Below are 23428 nucleotides of genomic sequence, written 5' to 3'. Positions count from 1 at the left end.
GTATTGTCTTAGGGCATTTTTTGGATACTATATGCAGTGAATGAAATCCAGGCCATGCTGGAGGGAAGGCAATACTAAATTTTCCACAGGACCTGGATTTTATCCAATATGTACTATATTTCAGTATAGAATCATCAATATTACAAGTTAATTATCTAAATTAGTTCAGACTGACCATGTCTTACGTCTCCTAAACAATAAATTATTTAGGTGATACCCTGCTAAAAAGATCAAGGTGATCTACTATGGTGGATGTATTTTCTTCTCTGTTCCAATAACTAGAACCTATAAGCCATGGAAAGACTCAGAATAGATAATAAATGTAAAGCCAGGAATTAATAAGTGAACAAATATATAACACACTATACCTGATACCGTATTTGTTTTAAAAATCCAAATAACAACATAAAACCTGTTTGAAAATATGTAACTTACCAGTGGGTAATTTCACTGGTTTTTTGGATGTATTTGTTGAATAGAGTATTTGCTAACAGACTTTCTCCACTGTTATTACTATCTATCATCAATACTCTTGCATTATGCTCACAAAATAATAATTGCAATGAGGTGATGTGTGTTTGCTCAGGTAACAAAGTAGAATACGTAGGGATGGATCTGATTTTCAAGTGGTAGTATAATGTAACTAGTACGATGAGTTCCTTGCTTTCAAAGAGAATGAAATAAATGAACTGTGAGTTTTATAGCCGCACACTATCCCTGCATACCTTTGTTATGAGAATCAGTGCCCTTCACATAAAAACGTCCTAAACAAACCCGTGTTAGCTTATAGCCAACTCTCGCCAGTGTGAAAAATGACAATGGTTCCTTTAAACTAGAACTTTACGAGGCTCTTTTCCTTCTTGTACTTCTTACGGAAAAATTCGCAGGCAGAGGTGCACGGCTGCCTTTACCAAACCGCGTTGTCCCGCAGCGGCGGTGAAACCACGCCGAGTTCCCCTGCCCTCCCCAGGCTCCGCGCTGGCCCCGGGGATGCCGCCGGGGCGCGGCACCGGGCCGGGGCTGCGCTCCCCGAGCGCGGCCGCGCTTCCCGCGCTGCGCGACGCGCCCGGGGCGCTGCGGGCGGGGGGCGCGGGCGCACATTCCCACATTCCCACATTCCGATGCGGTGAGGCAGCCGCGGCCCGGCCCGCCCCCGCCCCGGCCCCCGCTCGCGGGGCGCGCACGGCGATGGCGCTGGACAGGGTCCAGCCGCGCGGGACGGCGCCGGTGCTCCGCGGTGCGGAGGCGCGGCGCTGGGGCGCTCGGCCGACGGCGCCCGTTGGCGGGAGGTAGGAGGGAGCGCTTCCGCGGGCGGCTCCGGCTGGCGGCTCCCAGCGGCGGGACGGGACCCGGGACGCGCTCTCCGGCTCCGGGAGTCCCCTCAGCGGGAGCCGCCGGATCCTTCAGGAGCAGCCGCGCGCACGCGGGGCCGGGGCCGGCGGTTCCCGCTGCCGCACTTGCGGAGTGCTGCGCCGCGCCTGAGGGAGCGCGGGACTGCCCAGGGCAGGGCAAGGAGGAGCCGCCGCATCCCATCTGCCTCGCGTGCAGGGGATGATCCTAGCGACCCGTCCCGAGGGCAGCCATCCGGTGGCAGAAACCCGCTCTCCGCCACCGAGGAGGGGCGGTCCCGGGGCAACCCTCCCGGGCGGCCCCGCGCCCTCTGTCCGCGGCTGACTGAGCCGGCGGCGCTGCCCGCGCCCCTCCCCAGCTCTCCCCGTCCCTGCCGGGCCCGGCGGGGCGGTGCGCGCCCGCAGCCCCCGCCCCCGGCCCGCCGGGGAAGGCGCCTCGCTCGCTCCGCCGCCCCGGGCAGCGGCGGCCGTGGAGCCCTGGCGAGGCGGGGGCGGCCCCGTCCCGCAGAGCGCTCCGCCGCCGCGGCCCCGCCGCCGCTGGAGTCACCGCCGACCCGAGGAGGAGGACGAGATACCGGGGGCACGCTGAAAGGTGCGTCCCCTGCACACCCCCGCCCGCTCCCACGGGCTCTTTCCCTGACTCCCGAGCGTGGCTGGCTCTCCTCTGGCTCTCCGGGGCCGGCTCCCGGCCCCCATGGCTCTCGTGGCCCCGGGGGTTGCCGAGGGCTGCCCGGGGCGGGCGGGGGCTCCGCTTTCGGCCATGTTCCGCAGCCCCCGCTGCCCGCGCCCTCCCCGCCGGACCTTCGGCTTAAGGGTTCTCCTTCTTCCTCCGGGGGGGTTCAGGAAAACCCCAAATGCGAAAGAAAATTGGGGTGGGCTGCCCTTATCCCACATGCTAGAAATTGTTCTAAACTCATCGTTCACTTTCTCTCTTCCACTGCGATTGTACAATCAGTTGTAATTTTCACGTTTAAGTCTGGCAAAATTGAATCGAAGATTGGTGCAGCACATCGGAGATGTGGCGTTGGAAGCAGCCTGTGGCTGTAAGCGACGCGGGTGCTGCCTCTCTCCCCCTCAGAGGGTCTCTGCTCTTTGGGGGTGCTGCAGGCCCTGACACCCAGGCGTGAAGGGGCAGTGCATTCCTCCCAGCTCCAGACTTCTCTCTGCCCCACTTGCTGAAGTGTTGTTGAGTTAGAAAGACTCAAAGTCTGCAAACACTTAGAGAAGTAGTTTCGCTGAAGTGTTTGTAGGATCAGGACCAAAGTGTCTAGGTGTGATGCTTGTCTGTTCTGCTGCACCCTCTTGGGATGCCACCAGCACAGGTGATAAAGGGAAGAGCCTATACAGGTGACTGTGAACTGGGCTTCTTCTGATAAAAGAAATGAAAGAGCTGGATTAAGAGTGGTAGAGAAATGCCTGAAGGATCAGCTGTACTTCAAGGAACAGTAAAATGTTTTGTTTCATAGTGAGGCATTTGTGTAAGGAGCAGAATTGGCCTTCTTGTTGTATTTATTATGCTAAAAGTTTGATTAAAAAGTTTTCAAAATATTTCCATCCACTATGTATGACAAAAGTTTGCTAAATATTTCCATCCTTTACATTTGTATATTTGAAAGAAGATCAGAGAACCTGCCAATTATGAAGCAGCCTCTTAGTAATCATTTCAGAGTGATGACTATTATGTCGTTTAAGAAATGTCCAGCTACAAATAATCATCTTTGATCTGTGCTATCACATCCCTTAGAAAGTCAATGGCAAACAACCAATGTTTGTGATAGTTTCAAAAACACCACAACAAATATGTGAGCAGGGAAACATACAAGGTGAAACCAGAAACAGACACCGTTTTGTGTAGTAGGAAGTGCTCAAGAAATTCCCAAGGCATAATGGACATGTATGCCCATCTACATAAATTTGCAGAGGATTTCTAAAATCTTTCTTTCTTAGTCATCTAAATAGAATTCATTGGTGCCATATTGAGGTAGTAATCTCAGATCCTGTAATGAGTTCATTTGTGTTTTCGTACATGGTAAAGTTTGTTATTAAGACTTTGTGACTGTAGACGAGGCAGTGCAGTTCCTGTCCTCTCAGTTAACATTAATTTAATGTGATATATTTGATGCAATGAAAGTGTGATGTTCAAGCCAGAGTTCCAAGACATTAAGAAGGAAAAGAAATACCACAAGGTAAAACTTCCATATCAAGAAACATGAAAGCCCTACTGCAGAATAAAGAATTTCTCAAAACTCTGTTAACTGGAGATCATAGAGCAGATTCATGGAGATGATACAGTAATTTGAGATCTGGGAGATTTGTAATATGAGAAAAAGAAATTCTTTGTATTTAGGTTATCTAAAAGAATGTGATGAAACAATTTGAGCACTATTTGTAAGTATCCATAGAAGTATTTATTTTATCAAAGGGCTGTTTTATTTAAGAGAAATATGGATGTTAAGATCCGCTAGTGACTAGAACCTGCACGGAAATCCAATATAGGAGCAAGGCACATATTGAAAAGTGACAGCTGTGACTGTTCATGAAAGACTGCAGATTTATAACCACTGGAAACATTTTGCTTAAGTTAGCAGCTCTTCCTTCTCTTTTGGAGAAAAGCAGCTATAATTTAGCAATGGTTCTTGGATTTGAAGCTTCAGTTACTAAGGAGGCAAAAAGTAATTAATCTATTATTTCATTAGAATACCATGATTTGCATAGGGATTTTAAAATTAAACATTAAGCTAAGGGTTTTTTTAGTGATAATCTTAATTTATGTGCATATTTTCAAAAGCATTTATTTAGGAGTGTTTTATTTTAGAGCACTGATAACCAGTATTCTGATACTGGTTGTCATTTTGTTTCCTATTTCTACAGCACTTGTACAAAACAGATTTTGGCTCATGACTGACTCTTAAATGTTATAAATGACAATGATATGTGTTACTAGCAATAATTCATGTTATTTGTTGTTGTTGTTGTTGTTTATATACTTCTTGAAAATACCAGTAACTGCAAAGTTGGAACGAATCATGCAGCTCCAGCATGGACAGACTTACTCTCATGCCTGTTCTCAATGCAGCCATTGATGGTTTCATTGAGCAGTGGCTATCATTTGATTGTGCAGACAGCAGGTTAACAGCTGTCTGTACCTTTAATATGCAGTCTGATTCATTTGTAAATAACATTTTCATCATGTCTCTCTTTTAGGAAGCTGTTAGCATGCTAGCATTAAATCCATGCTTTCCTTAATTTTGTCCCTTTCTGAGCCTTCTTAATCATTTAGAAGAGAGGTGTTGCTCATGTACTAGAGGAGCTGCATGACTGAGTACATATTATGTGAGAGCAGTCCAGCTTACTCTGCATACTGCTTTATTTGTCTTGGCAAACCTATATATATATATCTGCTTGTGGGTAGGGTTTTCCATAGTCATGGTACTGCCAGATCTTGGTCATATTTCACTCCTTGATTTTTTTTGAGCAAAACATCTATCTGCTGAAACAAGACTTGTGTTTAAGAGCTGAGGATAAAGTGCTGACAGACTTTCTATGAATTTCCTATATTGGGAGGTCTCTAATATTTTTATTTCATTTCAAGGCACACAATTTTGGTTTTACTTGAAACAAAGAAGTCCATTTGTAAGTATGTCAGTGTGGGATCAAAATCTGGTCCTCTGATTTTGCATACTCTGTCATGCTGACATCTCTGTGCAAGACATAATTAATGTCACTGATTTTAAACTAGGCCATCCACAATACTTTCTTCTTAACTGCCTAGTCATTCATAAATAATCCAACATGTTCAAGCAAGAGCTCGATGTGGCAGCACTTACTGAAACCTGGTAACTAGAGCTAAGAGGAACGAGCTCAACTCCCTACCAGAATTAGCCTTCTTCCAGGGCTCCAGTTTATCAAGTGTCAGTGACAGTGCCGCAGGTAATACCAGCTCTTTCAGTAAATGATTTAGAGCAGCAGGACACAAACCCTGTGGAGTATGTGACATGCCCCACCGAGCTGCCTCCTGCATTTTTTACAACCGAAACTCGTGTGTACTTGGCTTAGCATTGGGAATTGAGACAGTGCAGGCTTGAGTCTTTTAGGAGGAAGTGCATTCTGTGGGCCAGTATAGATACTGTGGCATTTTACAGTAGTTCGAGGCGTATCATAAAGGTTTAAATAGGCTGTCCACTGTGGGATACTTTTTATTCTACATTGCTATCTGTAACTAATATTTAATAACTTGTTACAATATTTTCAGTGGTGCCTCCTCATTTAAAAAAAGAGTATACTATTGTATTTGTCAGTTGTAACATTTCATATGTAATTAAAAAATTAAGTGCTCAGGCATTTGAGTGTTCTTTATGTTGCTTATTTCAATGTTTTAAATGAGACACAAAAAACCAGAAACACTGAGAGCAAAGTTGAAGCTACCATTTGAAATATTTTTGGGGTAATGGTTTTATTCTGTTAGTATGCACAAGTGCTGCATAACTTGCATCTAATAATAGTATGTTTTCTTAAACAGATGACTCTCCAGTTGCATTGACCTTGCCTTGTGTAGTAGGACCTTGCTGTCTGCTGTTTCAGACAATGCTCTGATGTGAGATCTCTCCTCCCACAGTATTTTTCTCTGTCTGTGCTACAGCATACAACAAGAATGCTGCTGCAGTGATCTTTGGTATTTGAGGTTTTTGTTATACTGCATCTTCTTTCAAACATTTTCATAATGCATTCCTTTACTCCAAGTACAAAACTCTGTTGCTTGGATTAGGTTAATTTCTTTCTGTAGTGGTACAAATACCTTTCAGCAGTGTTTTGGGGAAAACCAACTTGGTTTGCTTTTGGAATTTAACAAGATAAAAAGGGATCATACCAGACCAGCTACTGCTTTGTGCACTACAAACAGTTCACATCAAAGAACAACCTGTAGATTTCTTTTCAAGGAACTTTCTTGATGTGAATGCCTCCTTTTTTATTCCTTTAGAGTTTTGGATTTTTAGCTCTGTACCAAATTGCAAGGGAAAAAGAAAACCCAGTGTTGAAATAACTAGGCTGGTTTGCATTATGAAGATGATATTCTGCTCCTATTCTAATTCTAGGTAATTTTCATACTCCGACATTTTTCAAAGATGTATTTTCTACCAGTTAGCTATTGTTCAATGTGGCAAGTATGTTAAAATGCATTTATATCAGATTGTTGCCCATTGGTGGTTGATTTCTACTAACTAACTGTTTAGTATTTTTCTAACTTTTTCTAGAAGAAGTCACACTCCTTGTGACTTTCAAGTGTGTCAGATGTTCTATGAGTATATACATTGTTTCTACTGAAAGCAGGGGGAAAATAACCTCATTACAGGTATTTCTTGTGAAAGCTTTACGTTTGTGATCAATCAGTGTGCACCCATTTTAGTTCAGCACACTTACACGGGAAGCAGTAAACACAGAGAAGTATCTCCGCAAGGCTGGAAGCCCCTGGATTTCTGACTGGCAAACAGGCTGAGTCCCTGCTTGGTTCTGCAGTTCACATTCACTCCTTAGCTGTGCCACAGCCCATGGTTTTCTAACATATTCAGTGGCAGGGGTGTCAAAGAAGACCAAGCAGATAATAATTCTTGAAATCTTTTGTGTTATGGTACTTCGGAATTTTTTAGGTGAAGAATATTTCTTAATATGGCTCCTTTAGAGCACTTGAAGATTTTCAGTGTAGCATGTATAGTCTGTTGTTTGCATTTTTACCTCCAAAAAACATAGGAAAAGGAAAGAATCTTACATAATTACCTTTGTTTTGTTATGATTGCACCTTTTTTGCTTGTTTGTGTCTTTCTTAACAATCAATTTATGTAATTGACAACAAAAATGGAAACAATAAAATCAAACAGTTGGGTACTTGTTGGAAATATTTTTGTCTTAAGAGCCACTCAGAATGTTGCTATCATTATTTGAATACACGTCTTCTCATTCTGTGCTTTTATTCAGAAAAGTATAAGCAAGAAATTAAACTCCAGCAGTGGTGTTCACTCAGTAGACTTAGAAATGAAATAGGGAGAAGCAACAACATAGAAATAGATGGTTTCATATGTGTATCAATTACTAAAACCTCCTTGACAGTACCAGTTAGAGGCATCCCTTATATCATTAGCCTGGGTAATTTAAGTATTTAAGTACAACTATAGGGTTTTAGAAGGTAGCTATCAGTATTCCATGATCTTGTGAAATTATATTAGCTTAGGCCAAGTTCATGTAGCATTGAGTGCTGTTGTTTTCATTGTGTTGCTTGCTATGTGTGTTAGCACTTGTTATGCTTTTGTCCCTCTAGTTAAAACAGATTTCAGAGACTGTAGGACAAGATTCCAATACATGATTAAACTAACTTGCAGTATGAAACAGAATTGTTTATTAATTTTTTTTTTAAGATGTGTCAGGTTGAAGAAAAAGGTGTTTTTATTTACCTAAGCCAAACTAGCCTTCTTGGTACTTAAGCAGAAAACATTTGTAGATAAAAGTCTAAAGTTGAAGCTTGTTTGGAAATATGGTTGAACTCCCAAATGCAGTATTCAGTTGTTTCCATTCTCACCTAACTTTTCTAAAAGCAAATAAAAGTTAAGTGTATATGTAGTACCCAGGTATAGGAATGCTGTGATCATTAGAAATCTAGCTTTAGCAGACAGTTTGACTGTAGAGAAAGAGTATAATATTAATACTGTTCATTCTTGTTTGTGTTAAGCAGATATCGCCAACTACCAATCTATTTGCACAGGTAGAATTTATATATAGTTATGGAAACATTTTGGATTTGCTATAAAGAAAGAATATGCTTGTAAAATGTTAGTTTAGGCCCATGACTAAGAAGGCATTTATGAATCTCTTAAATTATTCAATGCCTTTTTTTGTTGTTGTTGTTAGTGGTCAGCTGAAATTTTTTCTTGTTCCAGCAAATTCTGAGCTATGGCAAATTTTTTTTGCTGAATCCCTGTGTCACTCACTTTTGAACACTTTTTGGAAGAATATTTTGCTTGCTCTGATTATGTTCATGGAGCAAATTCTGGAACTCTGTCTTAAAACTTCTTATTTCTTTGTAGTAGGAGATATAAGAACTTGAGGGGTTAGGGAAAATAAAGTCTTGTTTAAAATTTTGTAGATTCATTTGTATAAAGCAATATGAATACCTTGGAAGTCAGCAATATTTTGGGTTGTAAATGGTCCTCTGCTTTACCAAGATAAGGAAATACTAACATTTTAGATTAACTTTGGGGGCATTAGAAAAATAATGGGGTGATTTATGGTATTAATAAATTGATAATATCTACAATTGTTATCTATTTTCACTGTTTTGTCTAGTCATTCCAATACATTCTGGAGACATACCAAAAAACTGGTTTTATTATGAAAAATGTGTTGTCAGCACTGTTCAGAGCATCAGATTCCAAAATCTCATTTTCCTTCCATGGAACCTTCCTTTTTGTCTTAGAATTATTAAACCATTATTGTTCCCATTTGCATTTTGTTTTTATAAATAAAGCTTCTATTTTAAAGGTTCAGATTATGAATATTACTAATACTAGTAATTATATAATAGTACAACTAGGGCTTCTGGGAAAAAAATGAGTACATGGCTATAAGAATTGGCAATACTGGAAATCCTCTTCAGAAATTAATTCTGTATGCTTTGTGAACTGTGATTCTAGATTTGCAAGCCAGGTTCAGTAGTGGTGTGTAGAAATAAACAGTTCCCTAGACAGAAGGCTATAAAACAGGTCAGTGTTAAAATATGCAGTAACATCTTTCCAATGTCTGTATAGTATTAGATTACTATGCCTGCCTGAATTCTCTTTCAGGATTCAGATCATAGCATTTCTTTGGAGTTTTGTTACCTGATAGGTGTAGGAATGTTAGAGATGCACAGGCAGTAATTGGTTTTCTGGAGGTCTTCACTTCCACCCTCCCAGAAGAGGCAAGTTTGTGTATTCTCTTAAAACTTGTGAATATCCTTCTACTTGCCCAAAGCTTGGCTTCATGTTCATCATCCCCTCATTTTGTTCCACATACTTTTTATTCTGTTATGCAAGTTGATGATGAAAATGTTTATCCTTAACAATCAGTTATCTTGTTGGCTAGGTACAGAAAGCTGGTTTTGAGGCTAAAATTACTGATTTTAGCCTCAAAAGATACTATACCACAGTTACAAAAGTACAGCATAGGATTATCCTTTATAACAGCTCCAGTGCACCCTGAACTTCATTTCAGCTGTGGTGCTTTACAGAAAGCTGCATAGAATTGACTTATGAGTTAGTGGGAGAGCTGTAAAAATATTTGAGGAAGGTGTGTGCACAGATTTAAAACAAAGAAAATTGTTTGGTATGACAGCATTGGACCTCTGAGGTTGCTGTTGAGAAGAATGGAAAGCCTTGGACAAAAGAGAAAAACCAACCTTCCTTTCTTGTTCTTACTTTAATTTACATTTAGCAAAACTCTCCTATACATTTTCTGTGCATTCAAGTCAAAGAAATCAGTGAATAATAAAAGAAAAAAAAAACCCTTTGTGTCCTGGTTTTCCTGCCTTAGCCATTTTGCTTACAATAAAGCTCTATTCTGTGAGCAACCATATGCATCCCAATAAAGGTTTTAAAGTTTGAATTGAGACAGAGACTGTCTCAGCTTTTGGCCAGCAAATGCAAAGAAAGCTGGCCATGTTCCCTCTCTTTGCCAGAAAAGCATGAAAGCTGGGGCCCCTCCTCTGTCAGAGAGAAAGGGAAGCTCTGATCTTTCTGGATAGAGATTTCTGGAAGTCCTTGACATATTACTGGTATGACTTGTTTGTCTCTTGCTTGCTAGATGTGACCCAAAGCCTGCAAGAAAAGATCTCTTATCTGCAATGAAATTGTATCGATTAACCTGGGTTTTTTCCTCTGATTATCAGTTTGGTACTTTTTTCCCACTCTAGTTTCAGTCCTAAATATCAACAATTAATAAAACCAACCAGCATTAATGAACAAGTAATACACTAGAAAACTATAAGAATCCTTGAATACTTCAGTGTGAGGAGTGTGTTGTCTGTTTATAATTTAATTTGTTCTCAGATTACTCTCATGAAGTGTTTGAAGTTTGTCAAATACTTTGTGAGGTCTAGATTTTGCGTTTGAAGGTAGAGCTTGCCTTTCCTAAACTAAATTTAATTATACTGATTTTTTTTTCTTAAAGGTAGGTAAAAAGGGAAAGCAGATAGTTTTGGAAATCAGTAAGAGGGTGTCTTGAATACATTGGGTCTGAGTGTGACACAGTCTCCACTAAATTAACAGGAACAGATCTATAACGAGCTACTTACAAGATTGCAAGATAAGCTTTAATAAAATAAAGGACTACTGATAAAAAAATGAAAGAGTCAAGTTAAAAAATTATCTAGAACTTGAAGGAAAAGATGGAAATGAAAAAATCTACAGGAGCAGCTAACTGTTTTGAGGTGTGGCAGTAGCATGCCTAAGAAGACAGATGAACAATATTTAATTTGAAATCTCAAAGGACAGGTTAGTCTGCATTCATTTACGTATGCTGGTTTTATATGCTCTTTCTTCAGAGGTCATCTACTGTTATCCATGAACTTTATTCTAGATGTACAGGTACTATATCTTTATAACTCATCTCCACATTTCTCACACAACCTTGTGAGAAATTGACTTTTTCTTGTTGGCTTTCTATCGACCAGAAAGTACGAGAGAGGAGAGCAGTACCATCCACATTTGAAGCTTTTATTATTTAAACAAAGATCTCTGTACAGTGTGCAAGATATTGATTGGGAAAAGGGAGAGCTATAGTTTGCCTGTTGCATCTTGTGAGTGCTGGAACAGGTGGTACCCTCACTGAGCTACCATTTGTAAAGACTTTCTGTGCATATCATCAACAAACTTCACCAGTTGTGACAGGTCACTGATAGGCATCACCTTGCAAACTGTCTTAGAGCAGATTTTTGTTTTGCACTGTTTCAAAACATTACATAGGTTTTTGTTGCAAGCAGAGCACTGTTGCCAGCATCAGCCGTTGTTTTGTTCAGAGCTGTGTAGACTGTGCAGACCATTATTTTTCCTTGCTGCTTTGCCTCCCTTCAGGGATCTTTTCTCATGCCAGTTATTACTTCATAACACACTCAGCTGCCTGCTGGGATCAACACTGGTTTGAACGGTCTGTCCTGCAGGTGAGCCTCCTCCTGCAGTGGTCTGCAGGGTTTTCCCCTCAGCAGGATGAAGTCAGTGTTGTCATCTTGCCCAAGAGAAGTCTGATTACAAGGCCTTGGACTGCTCCTTATCTTTCAGTTTGCTGTTTCAGTACTGGCCTGATAGTGTTTGATTCAGCGTTTCAGAGTAACCTCCTCATCCCTGCTCTTGGCAACACTGAAAAGTCCATATTCATACTGCTATTCAAGTGTTACTTGATAATTAATTTCCCTCAACTTGTTTTTATCATTTGTGGTTGTGCCTGATGGTGAGACTAGTGACCTCTTGTGCTGGGGAGTTGCAGGAGGGGTCAGTGGGAGGACAAGCCCAGGGCTAAGACTCTGCTGCAGTCCATCTGGGTCAAGAAAGGCACCAGTGGGTGAGCTGGGTCCTGATTCTGATCTTATGAATCTAATCAAATGGTCAGGAGCAGCAGAGAGAGAGGCCTCAGCCTAGAGATGTCAGCAACATAGCTCAGGCAGAACTGGGGCAGTTCTGAGCTGAAATGGCTCCTGGGCTGCTGTGGGGGGCTGCAGGTGGGGCTGGTGATGGCATTTAAGGACTTGGTGTTCTCAGAGCCCTGACAGTGCCTCTGATAATACCCGCATTGATCCTGCCCTGGGTTACCGTCATGGAATGCCGTGCTGGTTGTAGCGTTGGTTCGTTGTTATCGTGCCCAAGTACGTTACAGAAAACAGAGTGGTTTGAGCTTAAACTGTTGCAGCAGAAATAACCTTGAGCGTTTCAACATGCGTCTGCTGGCTCATTATCTTTTACAGTCCTTTTGTAGTTGTGTTCTTTGGCTTGTTTAATTGTGGCATCAGCTCCTTCCTCTGTGGTGCTGTCCCTTCTCTGCTCGAGCTTAGAGCACTGATCACTGCATGCCTCCTCCCTTCTAGGACCTTTTTGACCTAAATACAAGGAGTAGAGTTGTATTGAGTTAATGTGTTAGCAGCAGGGGTGCTCAGTCAAATAGTTGCAAACAAATCTTTCTGCTTGACTGAGGAAGTATATATGTAACACCCATTTTTATGTAATATGTTATTACAGAGGCATATGAATTTAAGAATGTGTCTTAGGATAAAAGAACCAAGATGATTTCCTAGCAACATTTTCAGATTTTAATGAAACAGTTTTCTTTGGATACTAGCAGACTGTCTGGCACATGTTGCCAGTTAAGTCAAAATAGAAAAAAAGGTGTTCTGAAGAAGGAAGTGTCATTTTCCAAATTATGACTGCAGTTTTTAGCCTAGTTTCTTATGGAAATGACTTTGCAAAGGCACACTGCGTGTCTGTACATATTTTCTTCCAACTTTTAACTTGGCCTGTAGCAACTGGGTTTATTACAAACTGCAGATCTCGAAAATGCTAGACTCAATAAATTTAATGCAGATGTTACTCAGATACAGAAAAGTTCTGTAAATAATTTTGGCTGTGAAGAAGTTGCACATTAGTTGAGGGTCCATACAGGAGAAAGTCCTTAGTAATACTGATACCTCAGCTCTAAGAAAAGCTTTAGTTGGAAGTGGTGTCACAGTTATTTCAAATTCATAACTTCTAGGAGTAACTATGATATATAATGCTTGATTATTGTACATTCTCTTGTTTTAGATTGTACCTTTAGGTACTCTATGTGAACCTTAAATATCCTCTGAGATATTGATTTGAATATCCTCTGTCCATTGATTTTACCAACAACTTCATTGAGTTAAAATTCTATCTATTCAGCTGAAAGTACAAAAACTTTTAAGAAATGTAAGAAGCTTTGAAGAAGTGATTGTTTGTGTTAGATAATATAGAATGAGCTTTTGCCACATACTCTCATCCTAATTAACTATAGTGTGCAGACTGAAGTAGACTAAAATCTGGCATAAATTCCCATATCATCAAGGGAGCAGATTTTAATGTTTAGAATTCTATATTCTTACTATTCTTGAAGCAAGGAGCTTGACTGTACTGCCCACGAGTGACCTGTTTTATGAAGACTGAACTTAAATTGTATACTTGGTGAAGGTTGTCTTTTTATTCTAAAATAATAGGTGAAGTACAAATGCACATTTATAAGCCACAAATTGTAAGTACAAGTAGTCAGAAATACTTAATGGACTACTTTCTTGAAGTGTCTGAAAGATAACCAGGAAAAGCAAATATATATCTCCTCAGCAAGGACGTAGGCATTCATTACAATGATTTTAAGGGTTCTCAAATTAAAGATCACCTAAATATGTCACAATCATTAATGAAGACATTCTGTGTTAATCTTTAGGCATGTTTCTTCTTCAAAAAAGTTAAGTTGTTAAAGAAATGCAACTGGAGCTTAAGGAACTTGTGTATTTTCTGTGTTTGACTCCATTTATCTTGGAAGATGTGACAGTATATTATAGAAGAAACTTTATAATTTTGATTGTGGGTATATTTCTATCCTATTTATTTATTGAGATTAAATAAATAGTGTTTCTAATTTGAATTACAGTGAGGCCTACAGGGGTTTTAATGTATTAAAACATTTAATTTAAAATGATCACTGAAGGGATCTTTCTTAATATAATAGATTTTATATTAATATAATGGACATCTTGCAACATCCTGAAAAAATAATTTGCAGTTGTGTGGTGACTTGCTGCTTGCACATTTAATTTTAGCAAGAGCAAACATCTTAGAGGTTGCTTCATGGCTTGAATTAGATGTCAGGGTGGGCTTTCTCTCAGAGAATGATGTGGCTGATAAAACCATCATAGGAAAAAAATTAATGTAGTCTTGATTTGCTGAGCAAATACTATTTGAATACTGCTGTTTTCAGTGTCACAGTACTTAATATTTAGAAATTTTAGAACAGTAATAGTAATATAGAAATTGTTTCATATATTTTCAGGGCTGCTGAATCAATAGTCTTCTGAAAATTCCACATTTTTAAAGAAGATAATTAATTACAATCTAAGCAAACAGGTTGTTTGCTCTTGCCTTGTTTTGCTCTTACCCTGTTTTTTACTCTTATATTCTCTCTTAGGCATAATAATATGCACAGGACATAGCCGATGTTCAAAAGAGAAAGAATGAGATGAAATAATAAAATTCCTGAATCAAGGCATTAATAGATCCAGAGTGGTATACAAAGAAAATGTATTTTGAGAAAGGGGAATAGTAGCGCAGTAATTTAATAATGCCAGTTTTCAGCATTTGAAATATTTTTCTTTGCTTTTCTTTAACTAAAGTGTAAATGCATAAATTGACAAATGACTGAACTTTTGTCTTCCTACAGATTAGTATTTAATTTTTATTTGAAACATATACTGGGGTTTCAAACTCAATCTTGTTGTAGTTACAACAGCTGAACAGTAACGTTAAAGTTATTCCTCAAGTCATGTTTTAAATAGGACTACTGTGGCTTAACATACTGTGAGTAAAAGTCTTAGCTTGGGTTTATGTCTAGGTTTGAAAAGACAGGAGTCTGTGAAGGAAGGCAACAGCCTCCTGTGAAATGGAAAAGGTAAACCCCCTCCCTCCGAATTACCACAATTTGAAAAAAGGCTCTCAGGCAAAGATATGGGAATGGGAGTAACAGTTCTTTACTAGGAAAAAACTAAATAAAAAAAATAATAACAAAACAAATGTAATTAGTACAAACGAAACTAGTGATGGAGTCAGAAATCTGACACCCTGAGGAGTCAGGGTGCTTGTAGTAGTCCAGTTAAAATGGTGGCTGCTCCTCCTGGAGTGGCAAATGAAATGCTGCTGAAGTGGTGATCTCTAGAAGGGTGTAGTTTTATCTGAAGGCCTGGTGATGGACTAGATGGGCCTGGTCTTTCTCTGGGAATTCAGCAGAGAAGAAGCTGCTCCTCTGGGAATCCAGTGAAGTGGCTGACAGTGTCTCAAAAAGTGCTGATTTTATGCAGGTAGGAATGCTTGGCTCCTCCCCTCTGGGTGGAGCATCTCACCGTGGGCTGATGTAACTTTTCCAGCCTTGCAGTGAGTCATTCAATGGCCCATTAACAGAAGATATCTCCCCAGAGGGAGACATTGTTCTTGGAAGAGATAAGAAAACTGCCCAACCTCTAACAGATGGCAATAGAATACATGCTTATCTTACAAGCCAGGACAGTTTACAGAAGATAAATTGTAGTGATATATGCACCTTTAACATACCCTCAGACATTCTAGTCTCAGAAATATTTTTATTACAGGTTTGTTCTGTTCTCACCAGTGTAGCTTGAATTACAGTGAATACAGGACAGCGAGAGAGAAGGAAATGAGAGAAGACTTGGGTGCTCACACAAGAAAAATGCTGTAGGGAAGAACAAACAAGAATAGGAAACTGAAGTGTTCTTGTTGCTTATTGTGTCACACCTGGATTGGAGTAATTTTAAAACTTCTGCAGGTCACAGTTTCTTATGACAAAGTGCAGTTGCTGTTTATTGAAATTTATGTCAGTGTGGCACATTAAGTCCTTTGAAGGCATGGTTTCACATGGGGTAGAAATGCTAGTGAGCTCACATGGGAAGACTGCTATCAGTGGCACTTTGTGTTAAGCAGAACTAGATAAGAAAGAGGATTGCCTTAATGGCAATAATGAAGGGACTTACTGTGCTTTATCAACTGAGGAGAAATGGCATAGTTTGACCAAAGTGAAACCATGCAAATGGAGGGGTGTTTGTGTGTGTGTAGGACTTGAGAATTTTATAAAGTGTAAGATGAAGATATGAATGATGGCATTGAGTTCAGGGGAACCACAAAGTTTTCAAAGGCAGACAAAGCCTTGAAATAGGATGATGGATGAATTATTTTCAAGTCTGAAGCGCTAGGTGTTTCAAAGGATCGGAATGACTTATTGTTGGTACTCAAACACACACTCAGTGTGTGGGCAGGGCTGTGAATGTGTTTCTTGCTGTTCACTGCAGATTATGTGAATAATTCCAGTGAAGCAGAGGATAACATCTGAATTTTAAAAAATGGTTGATCATTTCAGTTAGTATCAATCTTACCATTTATTACTAAATTTAAGTGATGGAACTTGCCTTATGGTCTTTGATCTGTTTTGGTTTGTCTTATTTTTTAGTTGGAACTCATGTTGCTTGTAGCTCTCAGTTTTTAGAATGTATTTGATGACTTATTTAAGCTGTTTCAATGTGAGATGCTGCAGATGCATTTCTGCTTTGGCCTTGGATTCTCCCTTGGTCTCCACCCAGCTTTATGCTTATGCTCTCTCTGTCAATTTATAGGACTAAATAGTGAGCAACATCAGGTAATCCTACCTGAAGACTTTCTTCCAATCTTGGTTAGTTTTCCTCTGGATTGGTTGATTCTTCTCCCTGCAAGAGCTCCTATTCAGGAGATATCTCACTGAGAATTATGTGGAACAGCTATTTTGGCTAAGCCTGCCAGTAGGTTGGCGTAAAACTCAAACCTCATTTTTAACTGTGTTTATTTTTTTGCATGGTTTGTATGATTACTTTTTAAATTTTCAGATCTTAAAATAAATTCTGATGCACTAGTGCATTTGTTTTTTACATGCTTTTAAAAAAATATTTCTCACTGTATTTCTTATTTTTCTTCTGTATAAGCATTATTTATCCTTTACTTTTGTATAATACAGTTTATTAATTGTCATCCATTTTCTTTTCCTTTATATTTTTCTAATCTTTCTAAGAGATCTACTTACCAGTTACAAGTCTGTTGAATTCTGTGCCTTGAAAATTTTTGTTTTTAACTGTACTGCACTTTGTTTTCCTGTGAATGACTCAGTGCTTGAAAATATTTTTTATGCATTTGAGACTGTTCTCACGTTCCTCAAAAAAATTAAGAAAAGTTATTCCAGAAGTATTTTTTCAAAGATGGAGAAGAATTATTCTGTCTTTAATGGATGGAGTTGTGCATCTCAGGTAGAAGGACTTGTTCATCCAAGTGTCAATGATGGAATTACAGCTTCCAGATAAGGTCACTTAGCATGAAATTCAAGGAACCACTAAACAGAAAGTTTATTTAAACAACTAATTGCAGGTCAGATCTAGAAAGAAATTCAGAACTGATCCTGACAGTAAGATAAGTGCAGTTTTGGCTTCTCTCTGTGCATTTCCTTGGCAGAAAAGAAATTCCTGTAAAGAAATGAAGAGTGGAGCTGGAATCTGGTAGAAGCTTCACATTCTCCCTGATGGAGTGATGAATGATGAGGCAATTGAGAGGGTTCACCATCTGGCAGACATTTGCATAGTTTGAGACATCTAATACACAATTATGTTTATATAAGTATTCTAGAAATTAGAAAAAAGACTCTAACTTGACAGGACATATAAATACTGTAGTTCTTTGAGTTTTTTTGTTGTTGAAACACAGATGCTGGTGGTAAATCTGAAGCTCTGAATGATGATCTGTGCCAAATCAAATGTTGTTATAACTTGCTTCCAACTGTTCAAATAGGATTTGTGCACATCTTGAGTGAGTCTTAAGAGTCTAGCTGTTTCCTCCTTACTGTTTGCCCATAGTTCCCTAGGGAAAAGTGAGGTTTAGAAAATTGTGATGACATGTGGGTGCCCTGTTATTGTGATAGTATCTCCTGCTTGTTTCTGACATAAAATACTGTAATGAAAAACTAATAGTGTGCATGATACAGCATAAATTAAAGAGGACTTAATAAATGCGACTTCTTATTCTGTTCAAGGAATTGGTCTGGAACAAACTATAACTTATTTATTAAAAAAACAAAGCTCATTATTCTTTTTAATTGTAAATGTATAGTTCTAATATACAAAATGTTTTCCTCATAAATCAGTTTTCTCCTTAAAAGTTTGAACTGGGATTATAGTTGTCAAGCATTGGGGTTGGGGTGATGTGACAAAGATGATCAATAGTTTTATATCCACTTACCATGCCAAATTATTTTCTGTTATTTCCGAAGAATCTCTCACTAACTGAATGCTTATGCCTTAGATACTATGTAAATAATAGTAATCTGAAATAATTAATAAAATTACTTGGTTGTTGGTGGGTTTTTTGTGCTGAAAAGTCTTTTGCCTAGGATAGATAGTTACCTTGTTTGCATAGCATATAGGATGGACATTGAAGAAATAGTTATAAATGTCCCAGTGTGGCCAGGGTAGAGGGGATTATTGTCAGGGTGCTTGCATTTCCCTTTAGCTGTTTTGAATTACTATCTGTCCCAGTCCAATAGCAGTTAGCCCATGGAAACCACAGTATGTGTTTAGTAATGTCATGTATCTGTTTCAGCCCCTCTTATTCTCTGCATTCATAATCCTGGCCCTACCAGGCATTCACTGAATTTCCTGTGCAGCTCCTGTGCATCGTACATACAGAATTGCATTTGGCATCACTGACAGCACCCAGCTTCTCTAAACAATCCCCATCTTCACCTTGACACCCATCCCTTACTCACCCCTCATGCAGTTGCTACTTGTTCCCACAGTCCAAACAGCATCCTCAAATATTTACATGATAATCTTTTCCTTTGACAGCCTGGAATTGAAAGGCTTTCTAACTTAACCACATTGTGTGATGGTTCTGGTCCTTCATATCCCTTTTCTAAGACTAAATAATGCTCTAAGTTCAACATGCTGTATTTGTTTTCACTGAAGCAGAATTCTGGCTGACTTAATATTGAGTAATGAGTTAGAGATTAAACTGATAGTAAATTAATACAGTTTTGTAGTCTTTGATTATGTTGGATGTTTTACCTAGACTGTTGTTGACTTCAATTCCAGATATCTGGGGATTAAGAAATCATTAAATGTTGATATTAATTGTTATTAATACTAATTAGAACCTGCTTGTACTCGAAGTCTTAAAGTGTATGCAGTCAGTGTAAATGAAAAAAAAAAAAGTAGACCAATTACTTTTGTGTCACATGTTTTCAGACTTAATACATTCTGTGAATGCGTGTGCTGAATGGTTGCCAGGTTGCTTATTTTAATTACTCATTTGTCTTTGTTGGCTGACCTCTGCATGCACAATGATTCACTAATGCTGGATCTAATTTCTTATATTTTTAATTTCCTTTACTGATAGAAGGAGCACATTACATTTCTGACATAACTTAGGCCTTGTAAAATGAACCAGTATCATTATTAATGGATTTCATCAGCTAATCTAGTGGCCTTAGAAAATGCCAGTATGTAATGAATACAGTGCAGGCTTTGCTGTCTACTTCATGTGTTTTATGTTCAGATTTAACTGTAAACTAAATCAGTGTGGATGTACAATGGGAAGAGTATGCTTTCGAATAATTTCAGCTTTTTTACATGCAAATGCATTTATATATTTGTTTGAGGATTTTGTATGAAGATCTAGGCTTTGGCCACCCATGTGCAGACAGGCAAGTAAAGGAAGCCACAGGGAGTGATAATTCTGCAGTTCTACAGTAAGATAGGAAATACAGTTTTATTGGTTGAGCTTGTGAGTTTTTTACTTGATAGCATTTATAACACTGTGTTAATGCACTTCATAGCATGTGTAATGAATTCCATGAGTTTCAGGAATTTGCTGTGTGCACCGAATTGAGATCTGTTGATTGCAGTGGAAAGCAGACACTGAGAAGAGTATAACTGAGGACACATGAAACCCATGTCATCTGTTCAGCAGAGCCACAACTTCAGATATTTTTGCAGTTGTTAATAGATCAGAGGTTCTGCCATCATGGTATTTACTTGCTATCTCATGAAGTTTTGCATCATACACTGGACATACCAGACTTAGAGAAATTTCAGGGTGCATTTAGATGTCCTAGAAAACATGATCTAAACTGAAACTTCTACTGAGATGTGTAGTCCCTACCAGCCGTTCCTAATATTTTCTTTTCATGGAATATAGTGATTATGTGGCCACAAAGTGACTCAGTTTGTTTGGATGAAAAGAACACTTTTTTGACTTATCAACTAGGTGAATCAGTTTAACTCTGTGGATTCATCATCTCCGGATGAATGAGGTGGAGGAATGGGAACTAAAGAGAAGAGTGAGGAGAGGAGTAGGTCTGCCAGTTTTGGTGGCAGCTACCTGCTGGATTGACATAGCTGAAACAACACATTATGTTTGCAAATTGCAGAAGTGTGTAAACCACATTAAGGAAGCATTTTCTTCCCTTCCCCATTCTGCTCATTTTCTCCCTTGTGCTATTGGTGCACATTAGTACAACCATACTATGAATTAGATTAGGAAAATACTTTAGCTCTGAAGTAACTTGAGTAAAAAGATTCTTGAGATGGATCACATTCGCATTGCAGTCACATTGCAGTGATCACAAGAGGATGGGAGCAACTGGACATGCAGTGGGAGCTTCTTCAGCAGACAGTATTCTTGATGAATTGTATTTCAAACAGGCACAAATAGAGAATAGTGATACTGGTAGAGAGAATGGGTGAGGAGAGAATGGAGAGGTGTGTGGCCTCAGCAGCTGAGGAAAGAGGTGACCAACAGAACCAGTGTTGAGGGGGATTTGAGATACTTTCTTGGGGAGGATGTGTGGAAACACTTTAGTGTAAGAGAAAGATTCGAAACTTATGTAGTAGGAAGGAGGACTGTGAAAGATCAGTCTTAGTCACCGAATGAGCTTTGTGGATAGTCAGGGATAGAAATGAGCTTCTGGTTTTATTGAATTTCTACTTACAGAAGCAAATCAGTGATGTGATTATTTTTATTTTTTGAAGTTTCATCATAATAAACAATGTAAATTAAAGTGCACAGTAAGTTTAATGATCTTAAAATCATTGTGAGATGTTACAGTTGCAAAATAATGATGTCGTTTTGCACAATAGAGTGATATTTTGTAAGACTTTCATTTAGCAACAGGTGTGATAAGAGGTATAATATTTGCAGTGACAATCCAATCCATTAATTTTTATTCTTGACTTAGGAATAATACAGGGAGTACATTTATGTATATATCATTGTGGCAGGAAAAATAAATTAGTAGATTAAGACATTTTGGTATATCACAGAATTCCTTGGAAAATCAGTGCTGAAGACAACTACTAATAGACATGTTTTATACCTTTTACAAGAATTATTGTTACTTGATATAGCAATAAAGAAACTAAAGAGATCAAGAAAAAAAACCAGCTGCTTCTCCTTCCTAAGTCTTTCTCCTTTGATCAGCATAATCATATGTAGGTTTGGACTGAAAGGCCAGTGGTTGCCAGAAAAAATGAGATTCATCAAGTGTGTGGTGTCAAAAAGTTATGTAAGCTGTCATCTGTGTATTTCAAGAGGAAGGACAGGGAAGAGGGATAGGAAGTGGTAGAATAAGAAAATTGCTGAAGTGCTTTCCTTTTTTTGTGTGTATGTTGGTGGTGGTGTGGGGGTTTGTTCTTTTTGAAGTGAAATCTATGAGGTTGAAGAAAGTGGATTAAAATCAATTTCAGGGTACAGTTTAAAGGTAGAAGGACTACCAGAGAATGTAGACTTAAAAAAGTGCATGAGTGTTGCCTTTTCATTGTATGTGCTCTTCAGCTGAGCTGTTGCAGTTAAGTCATAGGGTGCTCTATGAGCTGTGTTGGTGACCTGACTCTGTCTTGAGACCCAAGCTTGCCAGTCTGTTGAGCTACTGCTATCTCCTTCTACACAACTTTTGTATGAACTGGGGCTGTTATTTTCCTTTCTGGTGCTAAATCTCTCTAGGTCAGGATCTGAGTTTACCACCTGGACTCTGCTCTAACTGATCTGGCAGGCACATGTGCTTCGTAATGGGTGGAGAATGTAAAACTTGTGGTTCTTTGTTCTCTCTGTCACTTTCCTTTGTGACCCTCCCTGTTGTTAAACCAGTAAAATTGAAATAATTGATTAAAGTATGAAATTGAATTTTTTTCTGTGTACTTGTGGTAGTTATTGCCTGAAGAAAATAGTGCTGTTCCTGGTCTAGCAAACTTTTAAGGCACAGATTTGTAGCAAAATGTAGCTTCTTTTAAATTAGTTTTTTTCCTTTTTTGTGACCCTCCCACCCTGGAAAAAAATGATACATTTAGTTACACTTATGCATTTAATTTGGTGGGAAAATGGGATGTAAAAGATGCCATGAACTAATGAGTGTTACCTTTTGCTTTGTGCCAGATTGCTTTTGGATTAGGTTAGTTATCAATAAAAATGGAAGCTGACACTCTAAAATGGATTGTTAATCATAATTACTTGAGAAGAGTATCAAAATAGATTTTACACTTAATCACTGAGCTTTCCTGCTTTTTATGCCTCCCATGATTTCTAATTCTATCCACTATGGATGATTTAATTATTATATGTAGCTGAAACAGTGATTTCATCATTTGCCTTAGTTTTCTGCTGTTTTTTGCTCTTGAAGCTTTAAAGTTTTGGTTTGTTTGGGGTTTTTTTTGGTTCTTTTTTTTTTTTTTTTTTTTGGTTCTTTTTTTTTTTTTTTTTTTTGTTTCTATCAAATTGGGAATGTTCTGGTACATGTATGCCTTAATATAACTGCCTACATTTTCCATAGTTTTAATAATACATGTTATGATTTTCAGTGGTAAATGTGATAAATTGATGTATAAGTGCATTTGTTTAATTCACCATGATTTAGCTAGGCAAGTCTCTTTTAGTCTTTTGTGTCCTTTGTTGAACTGTCTGTAACCTCATATTTTCTAATTCCAAGATTTATTTCTACTATGCTGCTTGCAGGAGAGTAGCTGAGAATTAATGACAATGTTGAAAGGCAGGTTAACTTTTTAGATTAAAGTGTGCAAGTAAAGGAGTCAGAAGATTATTTCAAGTTTTACTCTGATCTGTCTTCATGCTTTTTCAGTTGTAAACTTGTGGCAAAAATACTATGTTTTGTTTATGATTTCTTGGTAAAGCATACAGTTTCAGGAAAGCAAAAACCATGTAGCACCAAAACAGCTGTAGTTGTAGGTGTAGTTCTGAGCAGGAAAAGAATTA

General features: G+C 38.8%; 1 protein-coding gene across 4 annotated transcripts in view; it reads left to right on the top strand.

Moving 5' to 3' along the window:
* Nucleotides 1-1154: 1154 nt before the first annotated feature.
* The window catches only part of PLCE1 (phospholipase C epsilon 1), a 139131-nt gene continuing 116857 nt past the window's right edge, over nucleotides 1155-23428 (top strand). For 3 of the 4 annotated variants that reach the window (XM_072931117.1, XM_072931115.1, XM_072931113.1), the window contains exon 1: nucleotides 1646-1941. The gene's annotated coding sequence lies outside the window, so the exon portion shown is untranslated. Of the gene's footprint in view, nucleotides 1290-1645; nucleotides 1942-23428 lie in introns of those variants that run through there. The other variant, XM_072931114.1, reaches the window with a different exon arrangement.

The sequence above is a fragment of the Taeniopygia guttata genome, chromosome 6 (assembly GCF_048771995.1).
Source record: "Taeniopygia guttata chromosome 6, bTaeGut7.mat, whole genome shotgun sequence".
NCBI classification, from domain to species: Eukaryota; Metazoa; Chordata; class Aves; order Passeriformes; family Estrildidae; genus Taeniopygia; species Taeniopygia guttata.
The sequence above is the reverse complement of the archived record's forward strand: the minus strand, read 5'-3'. Positions and strand labels throughout refer to the sequence as shown.